This window comes from Glycine max, chromosome 2 (assembly GCF_000004515.6).
Source record: "Glycine max cultivar Williams 82 chromosome 2, Glycine_max_v4.0, whole genome shotgun sequence".
Taxonomy (NCBI): domain Eukaryota; kingdom Viridiplantae; phylum Streptophyta; class Magnoliopsida; order Fabales; family Fabaceae; genus Glycine; species Glycine max.
This window is the reverse complement of record NC_016089.4, coordinates 33240844-33256814: the sequence shown is the minus strand read 5'-3', so window position 1 is coordinate 33256814 and position 15971 is coordinate 33240844. Positions and strand designations below refer to the sequence as shown.

At 31.8% G+C, this 15971-nt stretch overlaps 1 long non-coding RNA gene across 4 annotated transcripts; it reads left to right on the top strand.

Annotated features, from left to right (window-relative positions):
- Positions 1-6219: 6219 nt before the first annotated feature.
- On the top strand, positions 6220-10015 carry LOC121173226 (uncharacterized). 4 transcript variants are annotated; one of them, XR_005887649.1, is made up of 6 exons: positions 6220-6537; positions 6644-6736; positions 7036-7696; positions 8746-8761; positions 8850-8934; positions 9298-10015. It is a non-coding gene; the product is annotated as an uncharacterized lncRNA (long non-coding RNA). The 4 variants fall into 4 exon arrangements; XR_005887651.1 differs by lacking the exons at positions 6220-6537; positions 6644-6736 and adding an exon at positions 6749-6920 and having other exon boundaries at positions 7036-7140; positions 7466-7696; XR_005887648.1 differs by lacking the exons at positions 6220-6537; positions 6644-6736 and adding an exon at positions 6749-6920.
- The last annotated feature ends 5956 nt before the right edge of the window (positions 10016-15971 follow it).

Genomic DNA, 15971 nt, shown 5'->3' with positions numbered 1-15971 from the left:
ATCATAGGATTCAAACACAAATAGCACACAGGGAGTAAGTTATCACATTTATAAAACAAATACAAATAAACAAATACGTAATCAAAATAAATTATGGGAGTATTTATAACATAGCTCAACTTAATTCAATCCATGTCACTTCACCACTTTATCATTTAAAATTCATTTTTCAATCACCAATCGCATTACACATGAATCACACACTCGGGTCAAGATGTAATAACATTCATCAATTTCATAATAAAGAATTAGCAAGTGTTATGAAACAATTATACTAAGACTTAAGCCTATATGCAATGTGGTACCATGTCAGTGAAAAACCACCTTGGGGCGCTTAGGAGTACATAACAAGACACAACACACAGTGAGTATGTCAGGTCACTCTCACTAAATAAAATCATAAGGTGACCAGTCAGGGTCACTCTGTTTTGTGATAATGTTCCAACCTTATGGGATCAACATAGGCTTAAAGGAACACTCAAACCGAGTGTCTTTACCCCCAAGGCCTAGACTCCAAAGAATCCGTTAGGGTCTCACCTTCCTAATTCAAGTCCAACCCCTAAAATAATTTTTGTACGTAGACACTGCTCATGAATTATACAAAACCTACGACCTCACACTCGTGTTTCAAACACGTTTAACACATTGTACTATAATTTAACACTTCAGGTTCCTAACTAGGAATACTACATTTTTCCTTTAACAGTGTGCTTAAACACTTTTCTCAAGGTAAACACCAGTCTGGTTATTGTATAATTTACAACTCACAACATAAGTATTGTCACATCAAGTGTTAACCACACAGTTATTCACAACCAAATTTCATAATAAACAATTTTAACATATCACAACGTCAGAATCCATCATCACATATTTACGTGTATCTCACAAATCAACGCATGTTCAACTTTGCACTTATACTCAATCCAAATAACAATGTTATGATCTCAAAGCAGCATGTTATCTCACAATTCAACACATATTCAATTTATCACTTAGGCACAATTTTAATCACAATTTCATAATCTCAATATAACAATTTATCATGTCAATCTAGCAAATCTTGTCCAAAGTACTAACAATTTATACAAAAATACTTCTCACAACATGGGGAGTAAAACCCCTCAAACAATTTCACACAATCATATCAAAATCAATGAATCAAAATCCTAGATTAAAAACACAAAAACACCAAGAACACTCAATTTTATCAACCAATTCACATTAGGACATCAATTGGTCCGTCAAACACGACAATATCATTTGTATAATCATAAAAGAAAAAATTATAATTCAATAAACATCCCAAAATAAATCTCAATTTAATCCCCTTAGGATTCCTACATATGTTCATTCTAACTCCAAGTGCGATAAACTCATCTCTTACCTCTAAGTGTGCTCACATGTGTAGTCCGGTAATGATAGTGACGTCTCTAGCAGTTCCTTAAGATTCCTCAAGTTTTTCCCTTGTTTGCTTTGTTAGGGTTCTTAAGCGTTGGAGAGAAGGGGAAGAGATTGTAGCCTCATTTTATTGTCTTCCTGCAAGGGACTTTTCTCTCTCTATGGACATTTTTTTGCAAATCCCAATAGTGAAGATGTGCGAATATGAGTTCCAAAGGTGATGTCCAAATTTCACGACAATCGAATGGTCGACGAGTTAGGGATCGTAATTTTACTAGACAACTTTTGGGTCTCTACGGGAAAAGAGAAAGCTACAATGTGAAAGGCATTTGTCTCACCTCAGCATTGTTTCGTAAATTCCAATAGTGATAATATTCATAAATGAGTTCCGAACCTGGTGCTCCAATTTCACAAAACTGTTAACAAGTCCATGATCGCCATTTTAGTAAGACAGGTTTGGGTGTGTGAAGAAAAAATAGAAGGTTTTGATAGAGGAAGAAGAAAAAGCGTGATTAAGAGGTAGAAGAAGCGTAAAACCGTAAAAATTGACCTAACATATGTCTTTGTTCATATCTAGGATACTCCTAGCCTATTGTTTTTTTTTTCTTTATTTTTATTATTTTATAAATAAAATTTTATTTTATTTTTTATCAAATGAATAAATAAAATATCTTTTTTATTTTCCTTCAAATCATTATTTTAATTAATAAAATTATTTCTTCTTATTTATTTAATTATACAAATATCATCATTTTTATAAAATTATTTATTTATAAATAAAAATATTTTTTAATTTACTTTAAAAAAATGGGGTATTACAAATGCAAACACGTTGAAGAAGATATAAAAAAAAAAAAATCTTCAAATAGTCAAATGTGCTCCACTTTACGGAAACTATTATTACCGGTTTTGTTGGAATGAATATTAGTGAAAACAGCAGGGAAACCGTGGCACAAGGTTCATGAAGGCTTCGAAATTCGACTTTAATTTCAGATTTAATTTCACCTTTGCCCTTTGAATAATTGAAGCATTGCACACAACTGCAGGATCACTATCTATTTTTTCATGAAGCTAAGCAGATGGACAGAACCCTCTTCTAAAGCTACTCTTCGTCCTTTGAGTAATTGTGATGGATTCTAATTTATTCACCTTAATCCTTTTTTTCTTTTTAACTTTCCAATTACTCTTCCTAATTCTATCTACCTTTTCCTTCCATCCTTTTTTAAACCTCCCCACTATTCTCTCATTTTCTATATTCAGCCTTTTTTTCTTGGTTAATTTCTTGCTTGAAAATTTATGCACAATTATATTTTTATTAATATCTATTTCATGTTAAATTGATTGACTGGATATAAAAGTAGTTTTTTTTTTTTTTTTTTTACTTTTGAGGATCAATATTAACGTAAATCTCTATTATTTAAAATTCCAAATCACCGCACTACACACGCTACTTATAAAAATATGTACGCTACCAAAAAAACCACCCCACTGCTCATTTCTGGATTTTTTTTTAATAAACCACTGTTATTTAAAAAGAGTGACATTTTTTTTAATTTTAAAAGTTCAAACTACCCCCACTTTGCCCTTGGGTTTTTTTAAACCCGTCTAATATTTTTAATTTTTAAAACTTAACCATTAACAATAATCATATTTTTTTAAAACAATTATTATGATGCAGGACAAAAGAAAACACAATTTTTATGAGATTAATTAAAATATTTTTATTTAAAAACAACCAATTTTCTTAAAATACACCTGTTCTTTTTTTTATATGGATCAACATGAATTTGTGATTGAGACACCAAAACTAGATAAGAGAGAGAAAGAACTTACAATGTGTATGATTCAAAGTTGAAATTGAGAGATAATATACAGTATAAATTGAATAGATCAAACACATATTCCATAACTTGAGAATGTCCAAGTATTATCCTGCAAATCTAAATCTGTCCTGGACACTTGACATGCTAACTACTTTAAATGTGAACGGTCATGGGCCTTAGTAATTATCTAATAACATGATATTGTGTGTGTCATACTTTGACATGTTATGACCAACAGAAAAATGTTTTATTGGCAGAGTAGTAGTATATAATTTTTGTCAATCCTTTATATATTCATGTGTCAATGTTATGCGACATTTACCGAGATATTTTTGTGTGGAGACATATCTAACAGCTCACTCTTAAATATAACTAATAAAAATTTGATAAGTGGTAAAATATAAAGAAAAATATCACTCATTTAATAGTTTTAATTTGATTCCTTCTGATAAGAAAATGATATAATTAGTTTTACTTTATAAATATTTCATCTTATAAAAATATCTTAAATAATAATAAAAATTAAATTTTTCTTGTTATCTTTTATTTACTATTTTTGCAAATAATAACAAACTAAAAAATCAGAAATTTTATTAATATTTTTTCTATGTAGTAATGTATATTTTTAAAAAATATATTTTAAATTATATTATATAAAAATATATAAATATATAATATTAATAAAATCTATTTTTTATTAATAAAATTATTAAAATTGTTTAACGAGAAATTATTCGTTTGTAGAGTTGATAACAGCTGTGGACAAATACTAATTATATAATATATTATAAATAATCTATTTAATATATTTTTTATATATTTTATAAATATATTTCTAATTTATATTATATAAAAAACAATAAATGGATTAGTATTTATACATTTAAAAATATATTTATATATTAATTTTAAAATACATATAAAATATATTCATAATATTTTCAAAATCACCAAAATAAAAATATTAAAATCGTTCAATAATAAATGATTCGTATCAAGAGTTGATAGCAACTGTGGCCAAATACAAATTATATAAAATATTTTTTATTGAACATTTTTAATAATTATTAATAATTAAAAATTAATTAATATATTTATATAAAATAATTTATAAATATATTTTATATTTATTTTAAAATGAATATATAAATAGATTTTAAAATATACAAATACTAATCTATTTTATATAATGTAATTTACAAAATACAATAAAAGTAAGTAGAAAATATATTAAAAAAATTTCTGATTTAGTTTTGTTACGCATTTTTGTTTTATTTGCATAAACAAAATATCTTTATTACATTTTTTATTTATTTAACATATCTTTATTTGATCACATGTTTATCAAAAGAAACTAATTATATCATTTTCTTATCAGAAGAAATCAAATTAAATCTAATAAATGAAAAATATTTTTTCTCCATATTTTACCACTTGTCAATTTTCTATTAACTGTGTCTACACAAGAATATTGCATTTACAATTTTCATTTGCCAAAATCAAATAAAATCATTTTACATTGATGGTGTTTTAAGCAAAGTATACTATTATATTTTATTTCACTTGAATTCTTATGCTTTTTTCTCCCTTGAATATGAATTCTTATGCCATGATTGGGGATGCATTACTGGGCCAAGATTGGAGACAAAAAATAATAATTTGAATTTTTAAAAAATCTAATAATTTCAGTAGTTTTTGTAATTAAAATTGTTCTTTTCTTTAAAATTTTAAAGACTAACCAATATTTTAATTAAAACTGCAACTTTTATGAATTTTAAAAATTTGTGATTTTCTAATCGAATTTGCTACGTTTTTAAATTTTAAAAATGATCTAATTTTTTATTTAAAACTGTTCATTTTTTTTAAAAAATTAATCTCACAAAAAATAATAATTAAAATGAGTTATTTATTGAAATTTAAAAAGATAAAAATTTGTTACTTAAAACTACCCATTTTTTTGGTACATAAAAAAAATTTCAATTTGTTAACTAAAACTACATTCCTGAAAAAAAAAAAAAAACTCAAACTACTCATCTTTAAGAATTTTAACAATCTACCAATTTGTTAAATAAAAAGGTCAATTCTTTTGATTTTAAAAATGTATCATATATATATATATATATATATATATATATATATATATATATATATATATATATATATATAATTAAAATTAAAGTCTCATTTACCCATAAAATCTCTATAATATTTTTTAAAAATCAAATATTTAAAATATTTAATTTTCTGTTTGATAAATCTTATAGAGATTTTATGATTAAATAAGACTTTAATTTGAATTTAAAATATTTTAATCTTGACTTTTTAATCTAACGGATGAGAACGACCGTTTTCATTCTCACACAAGAGGGTCATTCTTGTGTGATTCGTGCTCTCTCTCTCTATATATATATCTGATATATTTCTTAAAATTTATTGTTGGATTAAAACTTCCTCTCAGAAAAATCATCAAAATTCGTATTAATTTTCAAAATTATTTGTTACATCATTCATATAGATTAAATTAATTTAATATAAACTTTTCAAAATATATTAAAATTTGATCATTTGATTACATACTTATTGATGTTCAATTTTGACAAAATTTAACATAGACAATCTTGAGAATATGAAAATATAACTTAATAGTTGGATTGATAAAATTACATACATTTTATAAGAAGTTATTAATGGCGTAATAGTTACTAAGTTATACTGGTGTAGTTTGATCCTCCTCTTTTAACATATTTTGTGTTTGTGTGTATAATTATTGCACTTTTTTATACTACTATATATACTATTGGTACGCACACTACTACACAAAAAGCTTTTTACGATGCCATAACAATGACGGTTCTACCAAAATTGATGTAGAAATTTGGTCAGTGGCATTTTTCAAATAAGTGGACACGTTAACAACAATTTTTGATAAAACTATCATAAAGCCATTCAATACGACAATGGTTTTCATGAAAACCATTGTTGATTTGAGAAGTTTAAAGACGGCTTTGGAAAACCTTCTTCCTATTGAATTTAAAAATTAATTTGTTGAGTTTGGTTGCACTCAAGCTGTCACACTTAGGTCTGAAACACTCTTGTGCCTTGCCCTTAAACCTTTGTTGCTCTCATCTTACTGAATCTCGCCGACATGGTGCTTTCATCATCATCGTCTTTTCGTTACCATCGTGCCATCATTGACATCGAGGTATGAACCCCTATGTCGACGTAGAGAATCGATGATTCTCTGAGGGAAGATCACAACGAGGCTTTTGTTCCACGCACCAACGTGTCTCGCTAGGCTTAATTGTTGGCCGAGGTTCCCTCTCTCCTCCTTCACCTACTTTTGTAAAACGACATTAGAGTTTTGTTGATTAGTGTGTTTAGTAATAGTGTTGATTTTGTGATGATTTGGTTTGGTTTAGTTGTCAAAGAAGGTGGTGGATATGAGCAAGTTGCAGAGCCTCGCATGTTAAGGTATACCTGATGCTGTTGGGATACGTTCTATTATGTGGAAGGTTAAGTTTCTTTTTCATTCTTTTTTTTCCTACATTTTAGTTGTTTTTTATTTTTTTAAGTGAATTAGATTTATTTAAGAAAAATGGAGTAGGGATTTATGCACTAGGGATGTGCATTCCAAATATGTGAATGGCTTATTCCTATTCCATTCCAACCAAGCAGGTCGTGTGTTCATAAGTCTAAGTAAGGATATGGTTTGGTTGTTATTGGTTAGTCAAGATTGTTTTCCTTTATTGATGAAACAATGGAAATGAAATCATGGAATGTTGTTGCAATTTATGCTTTTTGATACTTGTAGCTATTGCTTGGATATCTTCCACCAGATCGAGGGCTTTGGTCAGCTAAATTAGTCAAGAAGCGGTCATAGCACAAACAATTCAAAGAGAAGATTTTCATGAATCTTGTAAGTTAGTTTCTTAGGGAGCTTTGATGCCTTAGTGTCATCATCTCATTAATTTTGTTAAACTTTTGTTTTGTTTGGAAGGGGGGTGAAGTTGTAAAGATGCATTAATTGTCATAAGATTGTATGAGAAATAACTGAAAACTGTCAGGGGTTGAGCTAGAGCTTTAGAATGAAGTAACATTTCTTTGCACATTATCATGTTCATTCTTGTGACAAACTATGGTTTGTAGAAGAGAGATAATTCTAAGGAATGTGTCATCACATTAATTATTTGAATTTATTTGTAGTTTACTTGGTTCTTTCTGTCACAAACTGACAATGATAGGGTGCATGTGTGCCAACGTGGAAAGATAGGGTGTATGTGTGTACAAGTGGAATTTTTGTGGAATTTTTGTGTGGCTAGGTAGCCAGAAATCACAAGGAAGATGTTCAACTCGACAAATTGTGATACTGATGATGCCAACTGTGCAAGGGCATTGCTATCTATATCCGAAATCACTTTTGGGAGCATCCTTTGAGTCTTGGGAAGTCCAGCGTATGGAATTAGTTCTTCCAGGTAGATTATAAAGTGCTCTAGTACTTACCATTTAAAGGAAAAATCATTCCATACCTTTCAACTCAAAACTATTGGTGGTACATTTTATCTTTAATTTTCTGTCCAAATTAATTTTAGTACACCAAGTTTAAAGCCTTGTACTTTACATCTTAATTTTCATAAGCAAGCACTTTGATTAATATTTTAATTATAGCCGATAATGGAGAGGTCTTTTTCCATGATTAGTTTTTTGCCAAAAAATCACCAATGATAAAGGCTTTTTCTAATTTCCTGTTTTCTACTATTTACAATCAGGATTTTATAGTTTGTGCAATAAAGTTTATTTGAGGAAATACATTAGAGGTAAAAGGAATTCGCTTTTTCTTTCTCCTCCTTGAAACTTTTATAATGCAATTGTGTGATACAAAGCTTTTTTGTTTGCATGCTGTACATTTTAGATGAAGCAAATCAGTTCATTATCATAAGGTTAACACTCAGCACATTAGATGATTTGTTTCATGCACGCCTCTTAATACATGTTCCTAAACTCAAATTTTTTTATAGTGGCAAGAGTGGATCTGGGAAACCAGAGACAACAAAAATTTCTATGCAATACTTAATTGCTCTCGGTGGTGGATGTTATGGAATAGAAAATAAAGTTCTTCAGACACTTTAAACCAGAAGCTTTTAGGAATGCAAAAACATCTAGAAATGACAACTCTAGCAGATTTGTGAATTTGCATTTCTTTTCAATGTAGTGGAAGGAACCTACTCCACCTTTTCTTCGTTCTATAAGATTTCTATAAGATGTGTGGATGCTATCTAATGGCTGAGCAATTTAGTTGATATTCATTTTTAATTGGGTGTAGGGGAAGTTGCTTGAAATTCATTTCAGTACAATGGGGAAAATTTATGGGGCAAAAATTCAAACTTCTAAGATTGTTTGAATTAAATATGTTAATAAAATTACCTCTTTTCTGATATTTTTTTTTGTTTTTTCAATTTACTAACCAAGCTTATTCTTATGATTTGTGTTTCTCATATGCCAATTCCCATATGCTAAATTGAAGAGTTCTGTTAGAAAAGGTAACTTGAGATGCTCTTTTTGAACAAAAGTGTGAAACTGAAATATTTATTATTCTTCACTTCTAAAATCATCTTGTCTCTTGGACAGTCAAGAGTTGTTCAACTTGCCTTGGGCGAGAGGTCATATCACATATTTTATCAACTTTGTGTTGGATCTTCATCTAATTTTAAAGGTGCATTTTCTACATAGCCTATCTATTAGTTTGCATACTTGTACACCTCTGTGCATCTTTGAGATCAAAATGACCATTTTTGAGATATTCCATTGTACACATCTGATCCCAGTGTTGTCATCTATAAAGATCTCCCCTTCCCTATAATATTAGTTACAAATCTTAAATGAACACTAGATTTTATACGGAAATTTATCGACCCCAATTTATGCATATGAAGTGATATGTTAGCTTCACATTGTGATTTCTTCATCAATTTAATTGAGCATGAAAATATTTTCTCCTATATCGTGAATATAAATATCTCAACCAAAGTGGCAGCATGACAATTGATGGTGTTGGTGATGCTAAAATGTTTCATAGGTTGATTGATTGCAACTAGAACCCAAGCATATCAGAGACTACAAATGCAATAGAGGCCCAAGACAGTAGGCCTAAGAGAAGTGCAACTCGACCAGCCTACCTTGAAGATTACGTGTAACAGTCGTGGATATTAGCAATGTTTTCTATTTAGCAAAATGCCAAAGATTATTAGTAATTATGAGTGGCGTTAGTGGATTGATAATTCTGTTAGTAGTGGAATTCTGTTAGTTGCCTTAGTGAATTGTGAGTATGATTAGCACCAAAGCTTATATAAATAGAACATAGAAAGGAATAAAAGCAAAATATGAATTTCAGAAATTACCTTTAGCATAGAAGGAGGTCCCTTGCCCTCGAATTCAAGGTCCCTTACTCCTTATTCTTTCCCTATGCTCCTATTATCTTGGTCTGACTTGCCATGGCTTTATCTCACTTAACCATTCACCACGAATCCCTTCCCTCCAAACACTCTAACCTCGCCTCTAAGGTTAAGACCTTCCTGGACTACCTCAACCACCTCACCATTGTTTCCATGACCCCAACTCTGCCCCTTCCTTCCCCACGTCCTCACATCAAACTCGAAGTTCTAAGGTTTGATGGCCACGACCCCTTGGTGATGCAATCCTACCCCGCAAGGGCATTGGATAGAAGAATCCAAGTAGATTGGGCCAAAGATGCAAGAGAAGGCCCTAGGGTTCTCATGAGCCTTAGGGTAGATTTCGGACCCATGGACTAAGTATGAGTCCACTTATCTTTGTACACATTAGATTAGGATTTCATTATTTTTTGTCCTTGTATTTAGGGCTCCATAATGTAGGTAGGGTACCATAGAAATATAGGATTTTTCAGCCCTTGTATTTTAGGGCACCTAGACTAGTTTTTGTATTAAGGGTAGTTTTGTAATTTCACATGCATTAAGTGAATATTTGATGTGTGTTGGGAAATAAATTTAATTGAATTGGGAAAATTCCAATCCAATTAAATTTTAGAGGGGGAGGTGAGCATTTGCTTGCTACACCTCATTGCCACATCATTTAGTCACACTTTGTGCATGTCCTTCATGCTTTACATGCTTCATGACACCGAAGCACACTTAGTGGAGAATCTTGGACTTGATCTTGGACTAGTGGGCTGAACCATATCTGAAATTCACTAATCATAATTAGTGAAATTTTGGCTCCACAAATTCAATTTCAAATTCAAGTGAAATTTGAATAGAAATTCAAACTTCCCTCCAATTTTGTGTGACACTTAGGCTATAAATAGAGGCTATGTGTGTGCACTTTTGCAACTTTGATCATTTGAAAATTAAACTTCAGATTTCAGAGCTCTTTTAGAGTACAAAATTTCGTGCTCTTCTCTTCCTCTCCCTTCATTCATCTTCTTCTTCCTCCAAGCTCTTATCCATGGCCTCCTATGGTGGTGAGCTTCTTCTAGACTCATCTTCTCCTTGAAGTGGCATCTCCTCTCTCTCCTCCTTCTCCATTTCGCTGCCATTCATCTTCCAAGAAGCAAAGGAATCCATTGATGAAGAAGATCCTAGGCCTACAAGCTCCAATGGAGCTTACATCACTTGGGATGGATCTTTAAGATCTCCCAATTCTTTGAGTACCAGGGAACACCCGAGTAGGAGTGCATTATCGTCATGCTGTTCTACATGGATGGTCCTTCCCTCAATTGGTTTCAATGGTCATATCGGAACGGCTTTATCACCTCGTGGCCTGGATTTCTTTAGGCGTTGGAATCACGATTTGCTCTAACGCACTACGACGATCCTAAGGGTGCACTATTGAAACACTTTTCCTCCTTAGGTGCTCCATTTCTGGCCTCTCTTCAAAAATTATCCGTGAAGTCTAAGCCATATAACCAATATCTTTACCATAAGCCACGACATTTGCTAAATTGCAGGAGGATAAACTCCTTGATCATTGCCAGAGTTATAAACCCGCAAATACGTATAGCCCTGCACAACCACCACTTCCAATCCTCGTCAGCCTTTCATTCACCATACTCTAGACAAAATTGCCCTCCGCCGTGAGAAAGGTCTGTGTTATAACTATGATGAAAAGTAGACTTCGTCCCACAAATGTCGAGGTCACATTCTCCTCCTTATTGCAAATCCACACAAATCTAAGGACCCACCTAACCCCCTATCACAGCCTACCTTACGACGGGCACACGAGCGAAAAAGTATAAAGGGCATCTTCCAAAAAGAAAATGTGTGGGAGTTGTCAACAACGTTTATTTAATGAAAACATTAGAAAAAACCCAAAAAGTAGTCTGCGAATTTTGAAAATAAGGGTTCGGGAGTTGTTTACGCATGGGGAAGGTATTAGCACCCCACGCGCCTGTCACAAGGGATGATAGCCTTTAATCGAATGTGCGCAACGTGACTTTAAAATTATTTATTTTTTCTTATATTTTTTTTACTTTTTGGGGTCGACGAGGTGGTTGCCCTTGCTCCTACGTATCCTCAAGTTCGATAAGGAATTCAGACCTATGTAGTTCTTTAAAGTGAGAAAGTTTGTGTGTTGAGCTGGTTTTATGCTTTTGAAAGATTCATTTTGATTACAAACAAAAAGGTCGTTAAGGCATTGGACCTTGAAATGATCTCAAGTGACTTTTTGATGGAGAGAAGTTCAGTTATGAGTTGGTTTTATTTTGGTTTTGTTTATTAGCTTTCAATCTCTTTAAAGACAACTTTACGATACTAGTGATCGGTTAAGATTAAACTTTACAAAACAAAAAGAGATTACAGATGATAGATGGAGAAGATGAATATGCACATAATAACAAAGAGGACCCCTAAGGGTACATAGATCACATTCAATCCTTAAAAACAAAACTAACCGACTATTTCACGAGGAACACAAAACAAGAAAACGATATTGGGAATAATCACGATCACGATTTAGTAACGCCTCAATTTCATTTCTTCTTCTTTCTCTCTTCTCTCAATTCTCTCAACTCCTAAACCTTCGAACCCCTTAAACCCTCCCATCATGGCTATTTATAGGGAAAAAGCCATTTTGGGGCAATTGAACCTCGCCCAGGTGAGCTGGTTACTTAGGCATGAAGCTATTTCATGGCCCAGGCAAGCCAAATGCTAGCCTGAGTGAGCTAGGGTCTAGAAAAATCCAAAAAAGACCCCTTTGCCCCCTTCCTTGGTATCCTTTTGTTTTCTTGATCAAAACACTGAGTGATTCCTTGTTTCACGCTATAACTAGCGTAAAACACCATAATTCGACTAGCAAGAATCAAAATATCATTGAACGATAGTCCTTGGATGAAATTAAGGTCTGACAGTTGACCCTCTTTACTTATCTTTTATTGAAAATGAAAAGGTAAGTAAAGATAAGGACACTAATTTCATTTGAGTGATCTTCCTATTTGACTGGATGCCAGAGAAAACCAAGGAAGCGAAACCTAAAAAAAAAAAGACATTGACATGGAAGTATCGAAAGCATCAAGCAAAACACGTCGTAGTCTCGTAAAACAAAATTAGAAACATTGAAATATTTGGAAATGTAAAAGACTGAAGACATTGAAGTTTTTAAAAATGTAAAAGACTAAAGACATTGAAGTCTTTGAAATGTAAAAGACTAGAGACATTGAAGTCTTGTAAATGTAAAAGAATGAAGACATTGAAGTCTTGTAAATGTAAAAGACTAAAGACATTAAAGTCTTGTAAATGTATAAAATTGAAGAAATTGAAGTCTTGTAAATGTAAAAGACTGAAGACATTGAAGTCTTTGAAATGTAAAAGATAGAAGATGTTAAAGTCTTTGAAAATGTAAAAAGACTAGAGACATTGAAGTCTTTGAAATGTAAAAGACAGAAGACATTGAAGTCTTGTAAATGTAAAAGACTGAAGACATTAAAGTCTTTGAAATGTAAAAGACAGAAGACATTGAAGTCTCTAAAAATTTAAAAGACAGAAGACATTGAAGTCTCTAAAAATTTAAAAGACAGAAGACATTGAAGTCTATGAAATGTAAAAGACAGAAGATATTGAAGTCTCTGAAATGTAAAAGATAGAAGACATTGAATTCTTTGAAATGTAAAAGATAGAAGACATTGAAGTCTTTGAAATGTAAAAGACAGAAGGCATTGAATTCTTTGAAATTTAAAATACAGGAGACATTAAAGTCTTTGAAATGTATAAGCCAGAAGACATTCAAAGTCTTTGAAATGTAAAAGGCATAAGACATTGAAGTCTTTGAAATGTAAAAGACAGAAGACATTGAATTCTTTGGAAGTGTGAAAGACTAAAGACATTGCAGTCTCGTAAAAATGTAAAAGACAGAAGACATTGAAGTCTTGTAAATGTAAAAGATTGAAGGCATTGAAGTCTTTGAAAATGTAAAAAGACAGAAGACATTGAAGTCTTTGAAATGTAAAAGACTAAAGACATTGAATTCTTTCAAAAGTAAAACACTAAAGACATTGAAGTCTTTGAAAAGTAAACGACTAAAGACATTAAAGTTTTTGAAAAGTAAAAGACTGAAGACATCGAAGTCTTTGGAAAGTAAAAGACTGAAGACATCAAAGTCTTTGAAAATGTAAAAAGACTGAAGACGTTGTAGTCTTTGAAAGTGTAAATGACTGAAGACATTATAGTCTTTGAAAGCATAAATAACTTAAGACATTGTAGTCTTTGAAAGCATAAATGACTGAAGACATTATAGTCTTTGAAAGCGTAAAAGACTGAAAACATTGTAGTCTTTGAAAGCATAACTAACTGAAGACATTGTAATGTTTGAAAGCGTAAATGACTGAAGATATTGTAGTCTCTGAAAGCGTAAATGACTGAAGACATTGAAGTCAAATGACTGAAGACATTGTAGTCTTTGGAAGCGTAAATGACTGAAGACATTGTAGTCAAATGACTGAAGACATTGTAGTCAAATGACTGAAGACATTGTAGTTTTTAGAAGTGTAAATAATTGAAGACATTGTAGTCTTTGGAAGCATAAATGACTGAAGACATTGTAGTCTTTGAAAGCATAAATAAATGAAGACATTATAGTTTTTGGAAGCATAAATGATTGAAGACATCATAGTCTTTGAAAGCATAAATGATTGAAGATGTTGTAGTATTTGGAAGCATAAATGACTAAAGACATCGTAGTCTTTTGTCACACCCTAATTTTGTTTGGGGACTATCGTTTGATGTCTTTTGATTCTTGTCAGTCGACTTATGATGTTGAATGCCAGTTACAGTGCAAAACAAATGATCATTCAATGTTTTGATCAAGAATACGAAAAACACCGAAAGACAGGAGCAAATGGGTCATTTTTAGCTTTTTTCTGAAAACTGGCTCGCTCAGGCTAGCCTCTGGCTTGCCTGGGCCACCAAATAGCTTCATGGTGAAGTAACCGGCTCGCCTGGGCGAGCAAGGTTACTTCAGGTTGAAGCAACGACTCGCATGACCCTAAATGCCATCTTTTGCTATAAATAGGCGTGAGGGGGGCTGAGTGATGAATTCCAAGGTCCAACATTGAGAGAAATGGACAAAAATTAGAGAGAAGAAGAAGAAAGAAGAGAAAACGAGGCTGAGGCACTACCGAATTGCGACCATAATCGACTTTAACATCATTCTTCGTTTGTTCTTTGTTCGTTATCCGGTTAGTTTTTGTTTTAAGGATTTGAATGTGATCTATGCACCCTTAGGGGTACTTTTTCTTTTTTTGTGCATCTTCATCTCCTTCTTCTATCATCGGTAATCACTTTTCTTCTTGTAAAGTAAGTTTCAACCGATCGTTAATGCCGTAAATCATCATTTTAAAGAGATTGAAAGTTAATGAATAAAACCAAGATGAAATCAACATATAACTGATTTTCTCTTCATTAAAATCAGTTGACATCGTTTCAAGGTCCAATGCCTTAATGATTCTCTTCACTTTTCAAACTTGAGAAGATTGTCTAAAGGTCACACGCCTTAACAACTCTCTCTGCTTTTCAAAATTTAAAACATTGTTTCAAGGTCCAACGCCTTAAACGACTTTTGTTCGCAATTAAAATCAATCTTTCAAAAAACATAAAATCAATGTAACACAAACTTTTAGACTTAACGAACTACGTAGGTATGAATTCCTCATCACACCCGAGGATACATAGGAACAAGGGTCGACCACAAAAAAATAATAAACATAAAAAGGGAAAATACATAATTTTGAAGTCATGTTTTCCACACTCGATCAAAGGTTGCCTCCCTTGTGACGGCCACGTGGGGTGCTAATACCTTCCTCGTGCGTAAACAACTCCAGAACCCTCATTTTCAAAATCCACAGACCTTCATCTTTTTTATTTTTCTAACGTTTTCCTCGAATAAACATTGGTGGCGACTTCACGCGTTTTCTTTCTTGGAGACAAATGTTAGTCGATGAATACGACTAACTTTTATGTATAAAACTTGTGTACATTGTATCAAACTTCTACAATTTATAGTTGTTTTCTAATATTATAAGTACTTTCTGTTAAATATAGGTAATAGATAATTTATACTTTTGTGTTGTGTGTTTAATAATCAATTTCTATCATTTTCAGGTTAATTAGGCAAATTGGCAAAAGTGTTGTTTTCACCTTCTCGCTAAGCCAATCTGTTGGCTTAGCGAGCATTTGCTAATCGCGACACTCAGTGGATAAGCGCGAGGAAGAAGCCAAAAGAAGATGA